This window comes from Chamaea fasciata, unplaced genomic scaffold (genome assembly GCF_029207755.1).
Source record: "Chamaea fasciata isolate MVZ Bird 193981 ecotype frontalis unplaced genomic scaffold, bChaFas1.0.hap1 SCAF_6, whole genome shotgun sequence".
Taxonomy (NCBI): Eukaryota; Metazoa; Chordata; class Aves; order Passeriformes; family Sylviidae; genus Chamaea; species Chamaea fasciata.
The window spans coordinates 14,526,349-14,546,728 of record NW_027094091.1 but is presented as its reverse complement, the minus strand read 5'-3'; the positions used below and the strand labels follow the sequence as shown (position 1 = coordinate 14,546,728).

Genomic DNA, 20,380 nt, shown 5'->3' with positions numbered 1-20,380 from the left:
AATGCCTGCAGGGTAATGTGTGGAAGAAAAAGAGGCCTCTGCACTTTCAGAATTAAAAAAGATTGTGGTCGTATTAAAGTTTATGTTATTTTAATCTTAGCTGACACTAAAGACCATCATTATTTGCAAGAGAAATTTGAATGTAAATATTGTCAGCATTTTTTCACACTTTTTTGTTGTGAAACAGAAACCATTGAATGTAATCAGAAGGAAGTTAAGAAACTCCCTCTCAGGATACCGTGAGTTTCTTACGTCTTGCCACACCCTGTTAGTAAAAAACCAGATCTCTAAATTGCAGCTAATCTGGATTGCTTGAAATACTGTACTACAAGCACCCAACCAAATTCTGTTTAGCAACAGTGCTTACAGTTGCTCCTTGTGTCAAAAACTCCTGAAGTCAGAATTTTATCACCACTTTCTTTTTTACAGATTCTCATTTTTGAGGGCTGCTGGGTTTTTTTGTTTGGTTGGGGGTTTTTTTGTTGCTGTAAGAAAAAGAGAGAGGGGAGAAAAGAGAAATAACAACTCCAAACACTGAGCTAATATTTATAAAGTTGATTTATGATGGCTTATGAAATTTACCTGTACTTCAGTCCTTGAGGAGAACTGCACTTAAGAAGTAAGCATACTTCATAATTATGCTCATCAGTTTCTCTTTTGGTATCTTTTTTGAGCCGCAAGTAAAAGTACAAATGTTCTTTTTAAGTAGGGTGGACCCTGAGACTTTCTCATTGATTTCTAAATAACCTGTCTGTAGCACCTCCTGGTTTACCTGGGTTGGATTAGGTTTGGCAAGGTGGAGGTAGGCTGCTTTTCCGAAAATCTGGCTCCCAGGAAGTTAGTTTTCCAGTAAATTGTAAAAAAGTTTTATCAAGTTTTTTTTTAAATCTTAATCATTGTGCAGCATTAAATTGCATACTTCATTCCTTACTGTAAATTTTATTCTGTGGAAATTACATTGCTTTTTGTAACTGTGCTGTGAATGAAGCAAACCTTCGAACTATTCTTTTCTATTTTCATTTTTTTGTGTGTTCCTATTCATAGATAACAACGGGTCCAACTGCCCACCTTTTGATAAGTAAAGAATAAAACAGTAAATTCTATGATAAGACCTGTCAGAGTCAGTCTAAGAGAACATGTTATTTTTAGTCGTACTTACTTTTTGGATAAAAGCTAAAAGGGAAGAAGATCAACGTATAACTGAAATTAAGCCCTTGACAATGCCTATTCTGCTGTGTAATTCATAAATTAATGGATCATGAAAAGACCTTTAAAGAATGCTGTCCATCAGAAATACTACCTTTGTATGTGCAGTGCCTGTATCCCAGAAACCCTTGTGTTGAATTTGCCTTACTAGGAGCTTGCAATCCTTTTAAGAAAGGATGAAAGAACCATAAAATAAGTTTATGTTGTTCAGTCATCAAATATTATAAATGGCTAACACAATATAAGCAAACCAGTAAATCTAATCTTTTGCAACATGTATATTTAACAGTCATAAAATCTACTTTTGGGGATGTTGATATTAGACTTTAGTTTTAGATGCTGGTTGCCATATATCCGAATTACTTAGACCTCTGAATAAAGCTAATTTTTCTTTCTAGAAACAAACATAATTTCCAAGGTGAGAAGAAATCTCCCACAGAAATTGTAGAATAATAGGATCTAGCAAATGCTTGCTATTCAAAATAAGTATACCACCACAGCATCTGAAAACCTTATCGTGAAGGTAATAAACAAAGCATGACTTACCATCTGTCTTTTGGTTTTTTAATTATCCACTCGACAGAGAAAGAAATGTGCATATTAGAATAACGTGGGATTGTTTAGCTGATTTGTTTCCTATTATGACACATAGTGTGATATGCAAATGTGTATATGAGTGAAGAAATAGGCTTTGCATTGGAGATAAAAGGGGGTTAAGCACTTTTCTAATTTTTATTAGATCTTCAGGAATGGCTCCCAGGAAAGCCCTAAAAACTATTCGCCCCACAGTCAATTTTAATTTTACTGTGTAGGCTTCATTGTGTGACTGTTGACCATGGTGGTTTCTCTGGAAATTTATCAATCTTGGTCCTCAGCCATTAAACGGCTTACAGAGCAAGACTTGGAGCATACATCATTCTGTAGGGAGCTGGACTGGCAATCCAGAAACCAAAGGGTTTGCTTCTGATGGCTTCTCATGCAGACACAGTGATCAGGAGTGCCCCTGGCATGCTGGACTTGCTGAAGGAATGCAAGGTCTCTTTCCCGGAGTATGTCCAGTAGCTGGGTCAAGGAGAGAGCTGACATGAATAACCGCAGTCAGTTTACTGGCCTGGCAGGGAGCCTTGGGCACTACCAGAGTCAGGAGAGAGCCTTGTCGATAGATGTTGCTGTGCAAGAGCTTTGTAGCTCTGAGGAATGCAGGAATGCTCCTGGAGCAGAGGCTGAGGTGACCAATCACTCCACCATAGACTTTTTGTTTGCTTATGCTTCATCTCATCTGGAAATTGCATTGACTGGAAAAAAGTAAGAGAGCATTTTGTTTTAATAAGACCACAACAAAGGCTTTAAAAATACACGTGACATTAGGCTGCTTCCATGTGGCCATTATTTTCTGGATGAATTTTTTTCAGAATTCATTTTTGAAAGTTTTTTTCCTTTTGATTGATACATATCAAATGCTATGAGATTGCAACATGGCAGTTCTCTTATCAAACTGCAAATGGGATCAAAATCAGGGAAGGAAACAGATGCTGCAGTGATTTCCTTGCACAGATGCAGCCCTTCTTCCCTCTGCACCCCAATCACACCTGCTGTGTTTGAACAATGAAGGCAAGCTCGGGGCACCATGGTGCTTGTGGCAGGTTTGCTTTTGGCCACACTGTTTTTTAAGATGCTGTCTCCTACCCCGCTGCTGCTCAGTGGAAAATGGTTCTATGTTTTGGTACTGACTGGTTTGATCTATTGCCCTGACTTGCCAGCAGCTGGCTATAGAAACTGCTTTTCCCTCTCTGCATAAACTATGTTCAACTATGTCTTTTAATTTGAAATGTAGAATGCCACAGTTTTGAAGCTTAAACCTCCTTCACCAAGCCCAAAATAATTTGAGTTAGTTAGTTGCCAGGACAAAGTTTGATTATTGTCTGTTATAATGCATCCTAGGAGATGAGCCATGATATTTGAAAATGTCATTTGAAAATGGAGTTGGTTTGTTTTATTTGTTTAAACTTTGCCATATAATATGGAAATGATGAATTGTGGCCACCTTGTTCTAAGAACTGTGTTTTTATGGAACAGGTGCAGAGAGCACCAGATTGTTGCATTAGGGTTGTGCATAAATCCAAATAGATAAAATCCAAGTGCTCCATTACTTATGTGTAGATTTAAAGATATTTTATCTTTGTATTAGTTAGGTGTATCTTGCAGCAAGGTAGGTTTTAAAATAGAAAATCATGTGTGTATGCATATTATTCAACATGATTCCTAGCTTGCAATTATTGCCTAACACATTTAATACTTCTGTGCCCTTCAGCTCTGTAGCACTGTCTCACAGTAAGTAAAAGATTAATTCTCTTACTTCATCCCAAAAGGCAAAGATCATTTTTGTCATTCCTTAGATATACACTTGCATATATAATAGAAAAAAGTATTTTACTTTTCTGCCTATTCTAGATAATGTCACATAGAACTTAAGACACACTCGCAAATCTGGAATCTCTGTCAAAATACTTTACATGTCATTTCCTATCTTGTGTAAAACCTTCCCACAGCCACACAAGGAATTTGCTCATGAAATCTCCAACAACTGGATGGTAAGTCATTTCAAGCTGAAAAAATAATGCAGTAAACTTTCACTTCACAGAAACACAGATTTATTTCCACAAGTAAGGTCAGGATCTTCTGAAAGAAGGAAAGGGTGTTCTACCTTGCTTTTAGAGGGCATAGTGTTGGTATCACTTAGCTCTCAGAGCTGTGTGACTCTGTGAAGTCCCTCTCTAAAATCTGAAGATGAACATATTTTTATTATGTAGAAATTGATTATTCACTTTCAACAGAGCCTTTTCTGTCTGCCTCTTGGCATACACCACTACGCCAATCCTCAGGATTCTTGAAATGGGGGGAATAGGCAATAGTGCTGACCCTTCCCACCCATCCCACCAGCTAGCAGTGCTGTTCATATTTACTACCACACATGGATGTTATAGCAGAATCATTTTTACATTTTACATTTTAGAGAGCTGCAGGGTGCTCTATCTCTATCTGAGGCATTATATCCCAGCTTTCTTCCTAGTGATGCTTTTGCAACTTCAATACAAACCTGGGACTTGAAAATAAAGTTAGAGGTTTATTTTACCATCTGTACTGTATACACACTGAAGAAATTAATGCAAAACACAAAATTACTAAAGCTTCTGTCAAATTCCAATGGGGAAATGAATATTTGAGGTTTTACACATTGAGCTTCTCCTGCTTCCCAGTTTTTGGTGCTTAGTTTACTTGGAAGGGTCAGAAAATTCAAAACCTAAAATCCACAGGGCTATTGTATCTGGCCAACACTGGAAATTTCAAAACAACATCAACTGATCTCAAAACAACCTTTTATACTGGGAGGAAATAGCTGAGAACTTTTTATAAGTTTAAATGTACTCTTGCATTTTAATTTGGAGGATAGCTGAAGTGACACAGGAGAATAGGAGGCACATACTAATCAGAGAAGAGCTGTACAGATTATGCATGTTAGATGTGCCTGAGTGTTGATGGAACTTTATGAGCCCACCACAGAGGCAGTGGTCTGCTGGGTGGACCAGGAGCCATCTAAGAACAAATAAGGTTGCTGGGGCAAATTGAAAATCAGGAAGTTTCTCACATTTACGAAGTTTCTCACATTTACCCACTTAACCAATCTAAGTAAACTCCTAGCAACAAAACAGTTGGTGAAAATATTACAACAGCAAGTTTCATGTTGACTTGCTAAAGACATCTCTGGCAAACAAGGCAGTTGCAGAAGTCATTTAATGTTTCTCTACACGTTGGTGTTCAAACAGAAGCATAGAAGACTCTTGGGGTGGGGCAGTTATGAGAGATTGTGTCCTGCAAAGAGTCTCACCAAAATAAGATTTTAGCCTGGCAATATGGACAGGAGTGTTGTCCTTTTTCCTTACCCCTATACAGCAAGCCATGTGTCTCCTCTTTCAGGTGACAGACAGGTGTCCAGAAGGCAGATCTCACTGCATGAAAAAGATGGGAGATATTTGCCTTCACTAATTTGTCTGTATCAAGCTCAGTTATTATCAACCACTGGGTCCCAAAGCAAGGAGTGAATGCATCCTTTGCCATGGTTTAATGATCTTCATGCCAAAGTCTCTCCAGTGATGCACTATTAAAAGTGCAAATCACAAAGCGATCAGAACAGGAGCCACGCCATGTACTAGAACTGTGACAGTCCACTCTTCATAATTAAACTGACAGCAAGATTAAATAAGGGCTTCTTTTATAAAATGAAAATGAAGAGTACAGGATGGTAAGAGGTAATCTGCCTTTTACTAGGAATAAGATCTGAAACAGGAATTCTTGTGTTTGTACTGGATAAGATCCTATTCAATGCTGATGATGTAATATGTGAATGTTGGATGGAAATATAATATGGTTTACATTTATTATATGCTATGCTGTGTAATGATTATCTAAAATACCTTTTCTTTGATTTAAAAATGTATCTTATTGTGTCAGGGAAAATATGGGAAAAAAGATATTTTGAACATGTGCATATACATGGGTGTGTGCATAAATGTTATCTTACAATTCTTACTGCTTATGAGGATATAGAAAACAAACTGTTTATTCTCAAGAAAAGTTTAAAGTAGTAATAATTTTGAATGTTCTTTAATGAAATTGGTACTTTCAAAGAAATTCACTTAGAAAATTAGGAGTTTCTAAAGCAACCAGTAATTCTTTTTGGGCTTCATTTTAGCTAGTTGTGCACACTTAAATGACACTAAAATTGTGAAAACTATGTATGTTTTGAATGATAACTAATTTCTAATAGCACCTATAAATCGCAGTATTTACATTCCTGATCCAAAAGACAACAAAGAAGTCACAGAGACAAAATATGGTCCTTATCTGTAGATATATGCCATAATATAGAAACATAGAAAGTATTTTTTTCCTCTAATGCTTGTAGTTTTCATTCTTTGTTTTTGTAAATCAGAGTGCTTCAGATCAGGATCTCAGTATCTAATTGTGGAATAGCACCGTGAAGAGAGATTGTGAGCAATACTTCCTAGACTAGTTGAGAGCCTGTGGGGCAGAACACTCATTTGGATAATGAGATAAGATCACCATCAGGTCTTAAATAGGAATCTTCAACATTTGAATCTTTACCACCACATTCCTTGCTATTAAATTGTTGTGGTCTGTTTGGTGTTTTTCTGAATGTATAAAATATTTTCATCCTCAAGAACTAGTGTAATTTTGATGATATGAATAATTTGACAGCATTTCCAGATTTCCTAAAAAACCCTCCAAATCAACTGGATTAACTCTAGGCTAGTTCAGAAATGTATCGCACATTGCCATCGTAAATAAATTTGATTGACAGTACCTATACATGTGTCCTTTGTTCATCATCGTAATTCTGTTATCTAGTTAAAAACTATGCTTCTCAAATAATAAAATAGGTTTTAAAAGGATGTAAAAATGAAAAAAAAATAAGTTCTTTCAGTCTATTTAGTGTTGTGCTTGACCATGCAACTGTATCACATATTTAACTTTTTTATGCATGATAGCTTGAAACGTACTTTATTTTTGTTAATGAAAGGTGCAATTTTCTTCTAATCCTTTGTCTGAAGGAATTGTGGCTCTAAGATAGCATGATGACTCATTGAGATATTGAGACAGTGTTATTGCTCAAACAGAGTGGTATAAAATGATGCATAGATGTCTCTATGTTGCACTGTCATGATGCCATTATTTGAAAATTCTTCAGTGACATAGATTCAAACAAATATTTCTTAATAAGAGCCAATTTTTATATTTTTGAAAATATTTATTTTATTGCAGAAATTGAAGTTTTGACTGTGTTGCAAATTTTGGAATCACCACTTCAATATAGATAAATATAAGTGATATCCATGAAAAAAGCAATCTTAACTCTCCTTGTAGAGTGATGGGCTCTGAATTAAACGTTACCACTTAGGAATGAGATCTCAGAATTTTAATGAATAGTTCTTATGAAACCACCAATTTAATGCTCAGCAGCAATAAAAATGTAAATTGAATGTTAGGAATTATTAGAAAAGAAATAGAGAACAAAAGAAACTGCATAAATCCCTACAGAGTTCGTGTCCCTTCTTCTTAAAAAAATGGAGTGGAGAGCTGGAAAAAGTTCAGAGAAAGGAAACAAGAAAAGTATGGAAATGCCTTCACATGAAGAGTAACTTATAGGTCTTCTAAGCTTTTAAGAAAATAATATGGAGGCTAGTGATTCCTTACCTCTTTCCATCAAGACCTAGGTGTCTATGAGCCCAGCATGTAAGCAGTTCAAAGCTACCTTATGTTTTTCCTTATGTGGTGCGTACTTAGGCGTGCAATTTGTCGGTGTGTGTTATGTATGCTGTGAGCTAGCAGAGGCAATAAAACTACACAGAAAAATCCATGGAAGAAGATCCCATTGTGAAAAACTAAACACAAAGACATTAGTGCTAGCACAGGAGATCACAAACACATCTTCTGGGAAAGCCATCACTGTGTGTTTTCATCAAATATTGTGTGTTTCTAGGCATCTGTTGTTGATTACTGTCAGAGACCAGCTCCTGGGCCAGGTAGACCTTTGGTGTGAGTAGGACCATTCCTACAATGTGTAGCAGCATCAGAAGAATTTATCAGTGGAGGAGCTGGCCTGATTAGGTAGTTTTACTGAGAGCAGATGGTACTTCTTCAATCTGAAGGGTTTGTGGCTGTAGGATAAGCTTATATATTCAGATGTCGATGCTTGATATGAACTAAATCTAAAGAACTCAGGATGGATGCAGGATGAAAGGAAGAATCTGTGCTTCTCAGGACTTGTGCTGTAGGCTGGCTGAACAGGAAACAGACTGAGGGCATGGGCAAGAAAATGACATGAATAAACCTCTCTGAAATAGGTAACTGCTGGCTTCAAGCTCTCTTGTAGCCTGTGGTGAGTGCACGTGGTTTTAACTCCTTGCTCCTAACTTGATAATCATGGTCTTCGAAAGAGTGCATAAAGGGTAATGTCTACACCATGGTGACTTGCTATGAAAAGTAAACAAATGCTACCTTTTGCTTGCCATCTGATAAGGTTGATGAAGATTGATGCTTGTTTCTCACACCATCCTCCTTAGGTGGGTGAGAAAGGCCAAGAGCATGGAACACAGCCATACAGCAGAGCCTCAAGGCCAGTTAATGTGCCTGAGCGTGCTATTTATCGGTGTAGGTATAACCAGAGTGCCTTTTTAGTGTCTTTTTGGTGTCCTTTTACCCAACTGACAAGAGTGGGAAAAAGTGTAAGTATGGCTCTTATTTTGCAGAAAAGCCATAACTGTGATTCTGGTTTATATTAGAGCAGCTTGAAAAACTGCCCTGCCCTGGCAGCCCTCTGGACTTTATGTCCAAACTTAGATCACATGTGTTCTAACTTATATCACATATAACTACACAAACACTTGCTCACTTGAATAAACCCCTGGGCACAATTATATCAGCATTTGCCTAAGTTCAACATTTATGTTCCTTAAAAAAAGCTATCACTTAAGTTTTGCTTTTTCTCAAATTTAAACAAAAACTTGAAATTTCAAAATTTACTGAGAAATGACATTTGGGAATTGCTTTACTTGAAGTCATCAAAAGAACTCTTTCTCAAAGACTTCAGTGAAATCAAACCAGTTTGTTTTTCCTTTATTATTTCAACTTTCAAGTGATAACATATTTGAAACATAGTATATAGTGATTTAAGTGATGAGGTCCAACTGAAATTATGTAACCTTTTAGAAGTAAAACCAAATAATTTTCTTTAATTTTTTTGATGTACTCAATACATTTCTACAGATCATTGAGTCAGCACTTACTAATGAAAAGCAGTTCTTCTGGAACTGCTTCAAACAGTCCTTGCAGGATACAAGACTTTTAAAATTCCAGACTGTAGATAAAAGCCCTCCTCCTCCTAAAAAAAAAAAAAAAAAAAAAAAAAAAAAAAAAAAAAAAAAAAAGCCTTTTACTCTAAAAAGCAAAATTACTCAAAAACTAAACAAATGTTTATGTTTTGAGCCTGCATGTCACACATGAGTGCCTGTGAATATAGTCTAACACATTTGACAGTTCTGCTGGTCTGATTTAGTACTTAATTCTGCTTTTTTTTTTATCTCCCAAATTTTTGCACAATATCTGCTTTCATCCTTTCTTATTAATACTGGCTAGAGTCTGTGTTATATTCCATCCCACACAGCAATGCTCACAGGAGCATTTTGAAGTTAAAACAATATTCCAGCATCAATTTTATACTCTGCTGTATTATAATAACTCTTTCATCTTTGTTTTTAAATGCTATTTTGAAAAGCACAGATACTCAAGCTTCATACCTTGCTCACCAAAGGAACAAAGACTGAGCACTGCTTGGCTCCAAGTGTCAATCAGGACATAACAAGTTAAACAGCAGTCAACACATTGGCAGATGAGTAACACCGAGTGGTTACTAAGCAGTGCCGAATGCTGTTTGTCCTAGTCTACCTCAGCAGCTTAATGTGTTTACTTATTCATCTGCATCTGTTAGGGTGTAGCCAATGTCAGTAATGGGTAATTTTCCCAGTTGAGGCAAGGTTTTGGGTCTCGTCTTACAAAACCATCCAGACCTGGAGGATATTAAACTGTGATTAAACTAATTGATTTCAATGGGTGCTAATCATGCAGGCTCTGGCAATGCACAGTGATGAAAAACTTTAGTGTGCCATGTCCCCTGGACAACAAATGTGTATCACACTTCACCCAAATTCTCCTATTGCGATTTTTTTTCTATCCCAGTTTGGATATGTGTTTGGTTTTCCTATAGCTGGACCCCATGCAGAGTGGATTCACTTTACCAGTCTCAGTTTCCTACTTGGTAACAGCCTGTGGGTATGTCAGGTTCTCATCAGTGTAAGGAGATGCTACAATTTAACGCCTATTACAGGATCTGATTAAGCAAATGGAAATGACCTAACAAGTTGTCCCACATGTCTGGTTAAATACTTACTCCAGTGGTAGTATTTACTGTGCCCTGACTGGTAGATCTGGCTGTGGAGGAGGCAGTTTGCTGTTTCATGCTTGGTCTTTCATTGAGGTGGATCTGATCACAGAGACTCCACTACTCCCATCTTCGTGCCACTGCCACCAGCAAGGAGTGGGTGAGCAAAGGATGTGAAAAGCAGCACCATGGTAAGGACTGGTAAGGAGCCAGGAATCCACAGCAGCCTGTAAAGAAAGGGACTTAGAGAGTGAGGCAGAACAGAAACCCAGCCCACTTTCTCCAGGCATTACCAGTGATCACCTGCTCCATGTTCTCACCCTGCTGTGTTTCTTTTACCTCTGAAAGACATTGTGAGCATCCCCAGGACCATCTTATGTGCCTTCCTCCCTTCCCATCTTCTGTGGAAACAAGCTACTGGCAGCTTGTCAGCCTGGGTCCTGTCTTTTATGTTGACTGTAACTTTTATTTAAATGACTTAGCATGAGTTGGGGCTTGCACCTGTGTGTTTGGGGGTAGAGGGTCCCCAGAGATACTGTATCTTGGAAAAATTCTCAAGAGCATAATGTAGCATTCCCTCTCATTTGGAATAGCCTTTATTTCACCACAGCTTTCATTTCAGTTTGTGCTGCCAGATGAAGGATGCAATAAGCCTGATTAAATTTCCATGATTTATATATCTGCAGCACTTTGAGTCCATAATTAAGACAATGGGGGACAGAGGCCCCAGCTGTGATGTGCAAACAGCGACATTCACATGTCAGACAAGAGAGGGATGTGTGAGAGAATACAAGTTAAGACTGATACAGTATTGATCAGTGTACTGGGTGTCAGCCTGTGTATATTAGTATCTTCTTACATCTTTTGGAGCCACATCCAAAGAAAAGAGGATTAAGGTGAGTTCTCCAGTAACTTAAATTATATTAATTTACTGAATTACAGAGAGATATTAAACAAGAGTCAGTTGGGAGAAAGTTGAGTGAAATATAGGTACCTGTGGTATTGTGAATCTGGAAAAAGAGAGTGGGGCCGTGGTGAGGACCTGCAGGTACCTCCATGCAAAACTGGAGGAAGAATCAGGAAGATCCTCTCACTGACCCACTTAGGGAAGAGGGAAGAGGAAATGACCAAGCCAGGTAAATGAGGGCAGGATTGCATGATGAAGAAAGCTAATTGTGTTGAATGCAGCTGATGGATCACAGAGGGTGGGGAAATAGCAATGCTCAGTTTTGGCTGAACACAGTTCTGGGGAGAACAGTTTGAATGGGATGAGAGCAGGAAGCTCATCTACGTATGACAGATGTGTACCAGATTGCAAGTAAAATACATGAATATCAGTAAGGTGAATTTGTATACAATGCATTATAACACCAGGATAAGCAAAAGAAGGAATATTGGAATATACAAGTTAATGTATGGCTACTCTGTAAACTTGTTTTCAGACTGTGTTGTAGGTACCTCTCTGACAGCAACTGAAGTATCAAAGCAGCATCAAGTGACTCTGTCGCAGTCCCACAGTAACAGGCATCTTAGTTTCTACCCCTGCTTGTCATGGGTGGCCATAGCTTTCACATCAGAGATCCCTTACTCCTGTTCTCTGTTAGCAGTTTTAACAGTGAGACAGATGTGTGATCCTATTCCTGACAGATAGCGAGATCCACAGTAATTGGAAATAAATGGAAAAACCAGACAGGGATATAAAAATTAAGTAGGTTTCAGATGAATACTTCTTTTCCACAGTTGAGGAGGAGCTCAGAGTGACCAGACAGCATCTGCTGAGAAATAGGAGGATTTCCTCTGGATTTTAGGAAGGGCAAGATCTACAAAGCAAATGGTGAGTTGTTGTGCACCCCAGTTCACGAGACAGTGGGGAGAAAAAGCCATACTGTGTTTTCTCTCACACATCTTGGGATACAAATGGACAGGCAGTTTGTCCGTGAGGGCCTCCATGGCTGGTGCCAAGCACAGCTGCTTTGTCATCTTTTGGGAGTGAATGACCCAGTTGCATTCTGCGTGCCTGGCAGGCTTCCCCTGAAGGGTTCAGGGCAGGTGTATCCCTGCCCATGTCCAGGCTAATGACACCAGGTGAGCTATGCAGCCCTAAAGGTCGATGGTGCAGTGAGTGGCACCTATCCTAGGTGTCAGGAGATCCTCAGAAGGAAATGGAAATCAATCACAATGTTGTAGCAAGGTGTGGGCCACACAATTCCTCCTGTGGCAAGGATGCCTTTCATGCTGATGCAGCTCAGATGTCCCCAGTGCATCTCTGTTGACATCAGCATCCTAGATTAGCCCAATTGATTCGGGCTTTTCTGTTCCGGGGTATTTCTCCCTTTTGTGCCAGGCAGGCTGGTAACAGGAGCTGGGAACACCTCTGCTCTTGGTGTCCTGATCTCCTGGCCTGCCTCTGCCCCAGCTAGACAAGTGGGGTGAGAACAGCTTTTAGGACGTTGACAGGCCAAGCATCTTTGTGCAGGGCTTTCAGAGGTGCTGCTGGAAACAAGATGACGCAGGGGATAAAAGGGCAGCAGGGACCTAACCCCTGCCATCTCCCTGGGAGAGGCCATGCAGCAGCTGAGGTGTCAGTGGGGACAATGGCAGTGGCAGAGAGATCATGGCTGTTTTCCCCTCGTGTTGAGTAGAGCATGGGGGGAGCAATGAGTTCCCTCCCCACCTCTCTGCTGCGAGCAGCACCAACACCCTTCCTGCAGCTCGGCGTTCCTTGTTCATTACCATCTCCTTACCTCCACACCTGTTTGATATTACATATTCAGTTTGGAAATACTGTCCTTTTTGTCCCCTTTAACACCATCTGTTGACACAATCCCGAGTGTGTGTCTGGGTAAGATCCAGCTGGCACATGCAGGAGGTGAACACATTCACATCTCCTGAAATTGCTGATTCAGGGAGGGGAGGCGGGGGACACGCACACGCTCCAGAGCCCCACACCCCGATAGCGCCGCAGCTGAGAAGCCTATCATTGCCCTCCGCGATAGTGCCAGGCGTTATCAATGCACAGCCATCCTTTCACCCGCGCCTGCCCTCCCCGCGCCCCCGACGTGCCTGTTGTAATCAGGGGAACAATGGCAGAGGCAGAGTGCCCGGCACAAAGACAACAGCTGCACTCCCGGGTCGGGCTTTGCAGCCTCCCCGCACAATGGCGATGTGTAACCCCATCCCACTGCCCGCCTCGGAATAATTTATTTATAGATGCAATATCTCTTTCACTGGCCTATTTAAGAATGTCTTCTCATAAATGCATGGAAATTGAAATTATTCTCTGCTTTTCCCCCAAAAGATTAAGTATCTGTTCCATATAGATAAATAGCACAGTTTTGGAGGGGAACAGGGAGAATAGCTGTTGGAATATATGCAATAAAGGATGAGGAGAAGTTGATTAATTGTGATGTGTTCGCTTTTAAAAATTAAATATATTTCATAATCAGTGTCTTTGCAATAATAAGCACATGTTTAAAAAGAGGAAAGAAATACTGAGGTCTGGGGAAAAAAAGCCCTCCTAGGCAATGAATGCTAGTCTTTCCTCTGTGAGAGATGACTGGTTGCCTCTTTGGTAATAAAACCTCTTTCACCCTCACAGACTGTAAGCATGAGCATCTGCTTAGGACAGAGAATTTTCTACCATCCAGGCGACAGTGAATCATCTCTCACATGAAAATATGATTGGTTCAGCACACTGCTTGCTTCTCTTAAATACAGAATGTGCAGCCTATGTATCATCTAAATGGGTAGTGTAACACAAGATCAGAAATGAGGACAGTCTCAGAGATCTCTAAAAAGAACTAAAACCAGTAAAAAGTTTCAAAACCCTCCATATTTTTAATAAATTTTTTTTTCTTTATTTTCACTACAGTTGAGTTTCATTTTATTTGTCCAAATCCCGATCTCTGAATGCAAACAAGTAGTAGCTTGGTGACAGCAGTTTCCTGTGTTAAAGGAGTTGCTTTAAGGATCAGGAACTTGGAGTGCTTCATCCATCCACATTTGGTGTGTGTGTGAACAGATCTGTGTAAGGAAAACTTGACAAGACAGTCTCCAATTAGGAAAAAGCTCTGGTGCTACTAAACACTCTCCAGACACCTCCATCAGATTTAAAAACCAAACCAAATATGCTCATGATATGAAGCACACTTTATTGGTCACTCTGGAAGAATTTTATTTTTTTTTTAATGGAAAACACAATCTATAACATTATCACTGGTTCTGTATAAAGTGTATTGGAAAAAATGCATGGCCTCTTTATATCACCCTCTCTTCCAGCCCCTGCAGTCCACAGGAAAAGCCTCATGACTGGCAGCTGTTTGACTGCCCTATTATCTGAGCCTTCGTCCAGTCTGGCTAATTACAGTCACTGATTACTAAACACTGAGCAGCACTGTCACCTGCCTTAGCCTGACAGGATTATACCATCTGTGCCACATGGCCAGGGTATGGAAAGCTGGTGAAAGGTCAGAAAAAGGGGCAAATAACCCTTAATGGGAGGTAAATGTATGTTTACAGACGTGACAGCTGACTGTCATTAGAGTATATATACGTATTCACAGCTGAAGATACTTCTCAAGGAAGAATAAGGGGCATACGAAGTGTGGCTTTGTCAGACAGTTGTTTTTTTTTCTGCCTCCAAAATAGGTGTTATTCACTGGGAAGAGAATAAATACGCTTTTGTCAGACACACTGAAGTAACACAGGACCAAATGTTTTCCCTCCTTACCTCCCAGACCTTGTCTGCCCAGCAGCAGCAGTTTAGAAAACTCGATCTACTGAAGCTGGTGCAAGCCTTTGTGCAGGTGAACTGTCTGCTTTACAGGAGCTCGTTGGATCTACTTGGTTTGTGTTTGCAGAGGCACCAAAATTAACTCTACTGGGTAATGAAGACTGGGGTACTCGCAGGCAGCAGTGCAGGAGTCCTAAGCAGAGGATCCCCCCTCTCAAATACCCTGCTCCAGTGCATGTCTTGCCTCCTCCTACCTGCAGTACCTGCACGAACATTGCTCCTTCCTGCTCCTCTTCTCTCACCAGTGCCTGCATGCTTGTACCTGCCCTCTGCTCTGCCCAAATTTCTCCTATGGCTGTTGCTTTTCTTCCCCTGCATGCTAGAAAATGTTCTCTCTTTTCCCAAGTACACGTGACAATGCACCCTTTTCACAGAAATCTTCATGTATTACCTCATCCTTGTTTTATGTTTCCATGAATTTAGATTATAACTCTCCACAGGGTATTTTGCAACTTTTTCTACGTATTTGGGCTGAACCCTCCTGAGGTCAGAGTGGCATAGTGTTTATTCTCTGCCATCTTGGATCATTTCAGCTCAAATCTGATCCCTCCTACACCTTGGAGGTTATCTAAGTCTCTGAAACCACCATAATTTGTTGGCCTGGAAATCTTTTTTTTTTGCTTACACCAGTCTCTGGAGCATTTTGCAGGCAATATACACCCAAGAGCATCCATAAAGTGGCCTAAATCTGACAGTATATGCCTCTGGGTCCCCTCAGCTTGTCCAGGGCTATTATCTTTGGAGAGGATGGTGACACAAAGTCTGACAAGGTCTCATGGTTGTCTGTCTTCTGTTTTCAGCTCCTCAGTGAGTTCCACCATCACCTGCTATGACCACTCCCCCAGGTTTGGGTTGTGGTCTGGTAGGTAGAGAGCATCCTCCTCCTTGCTGTATTCTGCTTGAAATATGTAGATTTTTTTAGCCAGAAAAACAAGCAGTCTGTGATTTATCAATCAGGAAATGATTTATTTCAGCTAAGTCGTGGTGTCAGATGCTTACCACCTTCCTTTTATTCTCCTTGGATTTCTTGCCTGGACTCTCTTTTGCTGTCAAATATGTATTATGTTTCTCCAGTTGTGTTCAATTTATCTGGTCATTATTTACCAGGTGTTTTAGTATGTGATTCTAAGATAGAAGTTTGACTGAAAAAAAATTGCTACTAATGGCCCTGCATACGTCAATTCACACCTTAAAGAAAAATACATGAACCCCCAAAAGGTGCATATATGTCATAACTGAAGCAGTCTTACCTTTAATGAAGTGTAATCTTCTCAGAAATCAAAATATAATTTATTTCATGTCAAATAGGTGACCAACATTTGACAGCCACTGAGTACAGGAATTTTTCAAAAGGTATCAAATCAGGGTGTCTAATGCTCTGGGTTTTCATGGCTGACCTGTGTGGTTTTCTAATAGTTGCTCTGGTTGTGGTGTTTTGTGGTTTTTTTTGGTTGTGTTTTTTTTTTTTTTTTTTTTTTTTGTTGGGTTTTTTTTTTTTTTTTTTTTTTTTTTTTTTTCCTGGTGAGTTCTTTAAAATTGATCTCAGGAGCAGATGCATTCAAAAACCAACTTTGTATACACCTGTGTGTACCTCTATACGTTCACTAGTCTGCCAGTGGAGTCAGACACTGATGTTTTGTGGGTGGCATCAGCATCCAGGCTGGGACTGGGAGACTGGAGCAGAGGAGCGCGGTGATGATCTAGAACACTGGGAGGAGAGCAGCGAGATGAAATTCAATGGTACAAAATGCATGCATTTTTTCAGCCAGTGCTGAGACTTTCTGTTGGAAAATGAAAAGGAGCACAGTTAGGATGTGCTGGTAGACTTCAGTCATTGGGGTGCTACTGAATTGCTGTAGCTGTGGAAATCCCAGGTTGATTGTGAGACACACCAGTTTCAGGGCAGGTGGAGAAATACTTTCAACTCATTTGGTTACCAGCAGTTATCCTTTTGCCTCTTGACCCTCCTCTGGGTGAATGCAGGCAGGCCTGGTGCTGCTTACAAGCCTGGTCAGCCATGCCCAGGGCAGATAAGTGCAAGCTGAAGCTGGTATGGAAAGCACTTCCTTGGATGAACAGGGGACCTGGCAGCTTAATTTGAGAGAGACAGCTTAGGGAGTGTAGCTCATTTAGCTCCTCAAGACAAATGCTGGGAGAGAAGAAGATGTGATTGCTCACTCTAAATTTATCAGCAAAGGCAAATGCCAGAGAGGCAGAGGAACTATTTAAGGTGAAGGACAATGTTGGCCTAAGAACAAATGAGTGCAATCCGGCTATGAATAAATTTAGGCTGAAAATTAGAAAAGGGTTTCCAACTATCAGAGGAGTTTAGGAATTTAAGAAACCCAATTGCTATTCAGTCTAATTTGATAAGATTATTAAAAAGCTGCCTGTGATAGGAGGGAACCAGTCTATGGCTTAGAAGGTCTCCTCCATCTCTAAGCACTGATGGATCCAGGTTGACTTGACTGGAATTATATTAAGTATTTTCAAAAGTCAGGTCTCAAATTGTCAAGAGAGTGTTGAAAATTTTTGATTCTTTGGACTGCAATGTCTCCTCTGTATTTCTCGGGCTTTTCTATGCACCTGTGAAGCAGGGAGGATAATTCCACCCCTCCTCCCCATTTAATCACACTGGGGTATTATGAATACACCCTCACTGTGGTATTATGAAAATATACTATTTGCTGTTTGTGTAGCGCTCAGGAATGCTGCGACGATGAGTACCAAAGGAAAAAAAAAGCTGTGCTGAAATTAATAATTTTGGCTGCACAGCTAGTTTTGAATTACATCTAGTAAATCATGCCTAGGGCAACATACTGAGTGAGAAGAAAATAAAATATTGAATAGTTGCTCATTAAGTGAACACCAGCTACTCCGTGAACTGAATGAGGCAGGGTCCCATGGAAAATAAAGTATGTGATTTTGTAATTGAAGATTAGAAAAGGGCTGAATTAAGATTGCACTAGCGTTTCCTTATGCCTTTCCGGCATCAAGGATCTGGACAACCAGGGGATCAGGCCCAGCCAGCATGTGTTAATGAAAGGCAGGCCTTGCTGGAGCAACCTGATCTTCTACGACAAGGGGACCTACTTAGACACTGTAGGGCTGGAGTGAGTCCAGAGAAGGGCAGTGGAGCTGGTGAAGGGTCTGGAGCACAATTCCTATGAGGAGCAGCTGAGGCATCTGGGGTTGTTTAACCTTGGGAAAAGAGGGCTTGGGATGCGGCCTTATTGCTCTCTACAGCTACCTGAGAAGAAGTTGTAGTGAGGTGGGTGTTGACTTCTCCTCTCAGGTGAAAAATGATAGGTCCTCAAGCTGAACAACAGGAGCATCTGATTAGATATTTGGGGAAATGTCTTCACTGAAAGGGTTGTCAAGCATTGGAACAGACTGCCCGGGGAAGTGGTGGAGTCACCATCCCTGGTGGTATTTGAAAGAGATGCAGCTGTGGCGCTCAGGGACATGGTTTAATGGGGGACTTGGCAGTGCTGGGATAACAGTTGAGGATCTTAGAGGTTCTTTTCAACCTCAATAACTTTATGATTCTATGAATAGGCACCCACCCTCCTATCTTGCCAGCCTGCATGCAAGGAGATGCTCTGGAGTGCACTGTGTGAATAACCCCCGCAGTACTCTGCCCTTGGCACAGGCAGCTGGAGAAGAATGGGAGGAGAGTTGCACCTGCTCACCCACAATCAGCTTCTCAGAGCCAGGGAGAGAATAGTGTTCTGTCTTGTGGAGAAATTGGAAATTTATTTTGTCCCAGCTTGGAACTCATCCTGTCTCTAGAAATCCTGTGTAAACGCAAGTTGGAGGAGTGATTAAAATCTTGACTGTTGAGCCAAGAAGATTGGGTAGCCCAGGCAAACTCCCTGTGAATTTTGAGGTGTAGCTGGCTTAGAATGTGGAGCTCTGGCTTTGGGTGTCATCTCAGGACTACCACACAGACTGCCAAGGAGGAGTGGGTACAGACCCAAGAACCTGTGTCCATTTCAAATCTTGCACTTTCCTTGAAAGCAGGAGTTTGGAATAAAGATTGAAGGTATCAATGTGGGAGCAACAGTTCTGTCATTATTTTTCAAGCTAGTTGCAGCACAGTGGGTCATACATGGAATAAATGTCAATAGACCATCATGGATAAGGTTAGTTTTGGCTGTGGCAGGAAGAGCTGCCACTGAATGGGTGGCTGGCAGTAGCTCTCCCCTGGGCACACAGATACTGATAATATCAGTGCATATGGCTTTATTCGAGCTAGAGTGTCTGGTATGCCCCCATCAAATGCTGAAACAAAACCTTGCTATTTTTAAAATAGCTTTGATATAAAGGCCAGGCGACTAACATGTGTAGTGAATTTGAGCCCCTCTGTTTCTTGGCACCTAATGTCTTCCTCAGCTGAGGACTGGTTCCCTGAGTGGGGATGCTCACCTCTTCCTGGACACTCTACATTTTCAAAGTGGGCACTAACAAAGCAAACAAAACCTCAGCCGGTTCTGAAAATCAAATTCCTCAAAAGTTATCCAAGAAGCATATATTTCTCAGCCTTGAGAAACAGTATTGTTTATAGGCTCACCCAGAATACTTGGCTGGATATTTTCTGTGTGAATTGATGCAAAGGAGTCTGGTGTGACTGTGTGTACTATACAAAGGCAGACTCACCCCATATTTAAAATATTCCTGGTTTACTGTAGTCAACCATATTTTCATGTTTGTTCCTCATAGCATGCATGTCTGTAATTATGTGCTGATGGCACATTCTTGCTAACTGAAAATATTATCAAAAATACAGAGCTCTCTCTAGATGCAGATCTTGTTTGTGACAGCAGTGTTTGCTATTGAATCACAAGCCACAGAAAGCAGTGATTTGCACAAGAACATCTAATGCATAAGAAGTGTGCTGAACACTACTTCTGCACAGGAAGAGGGAAGGAAGAAAAACATATTCATCTCAGTAGTGGTTAAACGATAGTGCAAACCAGTAATTACGTGTAAATTATGACTTTACCCCCTTACAGTCAGCTCCTCAGTAAACATGACTGCTTTTAATTTCCATGCCCTCAGCAATAAAAGTCACTGTTTTCAGATGAACTTCAATTCATTTCTTCAGATTTCTTTTTTCAATGAAAATATGTGTTTTTGTACTTCAAAACCTTAAATGAAATGCTGGGCTTTTTAATATTTAAGGCATTATAATTTAACTGGTGGCAAAATATTAGCTTTTATAAATTCACTCTCTTCCTTAAAGATTTTCTATCATTAGAAGGCCTCACAAGTTTAAAATTTAGAGACTTTTAAACACACATTTTTTCATTTTCTTTTGACGTTCTGTAATGTTTCCAAAGCTGAAGATATGTTGAAAAGTTGTA

At 40.2% G+C, this 20,380-nt stretch overlaps 2 long non-coding RNA genes across 2 annotated transcripts; one reads left to right on the top strand and one right to left on the bottom strand.

The window, feature by feature from the left end:
* Positions 1-8,890: 8,890 nt before the first annotated feature.
* LOC136290545 (uncharacterized) lies at positions 8,891-10,649 on the bottom strand. Its single transcript, XR_010721193.1, has 3 exons — positions 10,562-10,649; positions 10,232-10,449; positions 8,891-9,166 (listed from the first exon to the last, which is right to left on the bottom strand). It is a non-coding gene; the product is annotated as an uncharacterized lncRNA (long non-coding RNA).
* LOC136290546 (uncharacterized) lies at positions 10,267-13,881 on the top strand. The gene is made up of 3 exons (XR_010721194.1): positions 10,267-10,413; positions 11,963-12,056; positions 13,821-13,881. It is a non-coding gene; the product is annotated as an uncharacterized lncRNA (long non-coding RNA).
* Positions 13,882-20,380: the final 6,499 nt, after the last annotated feature.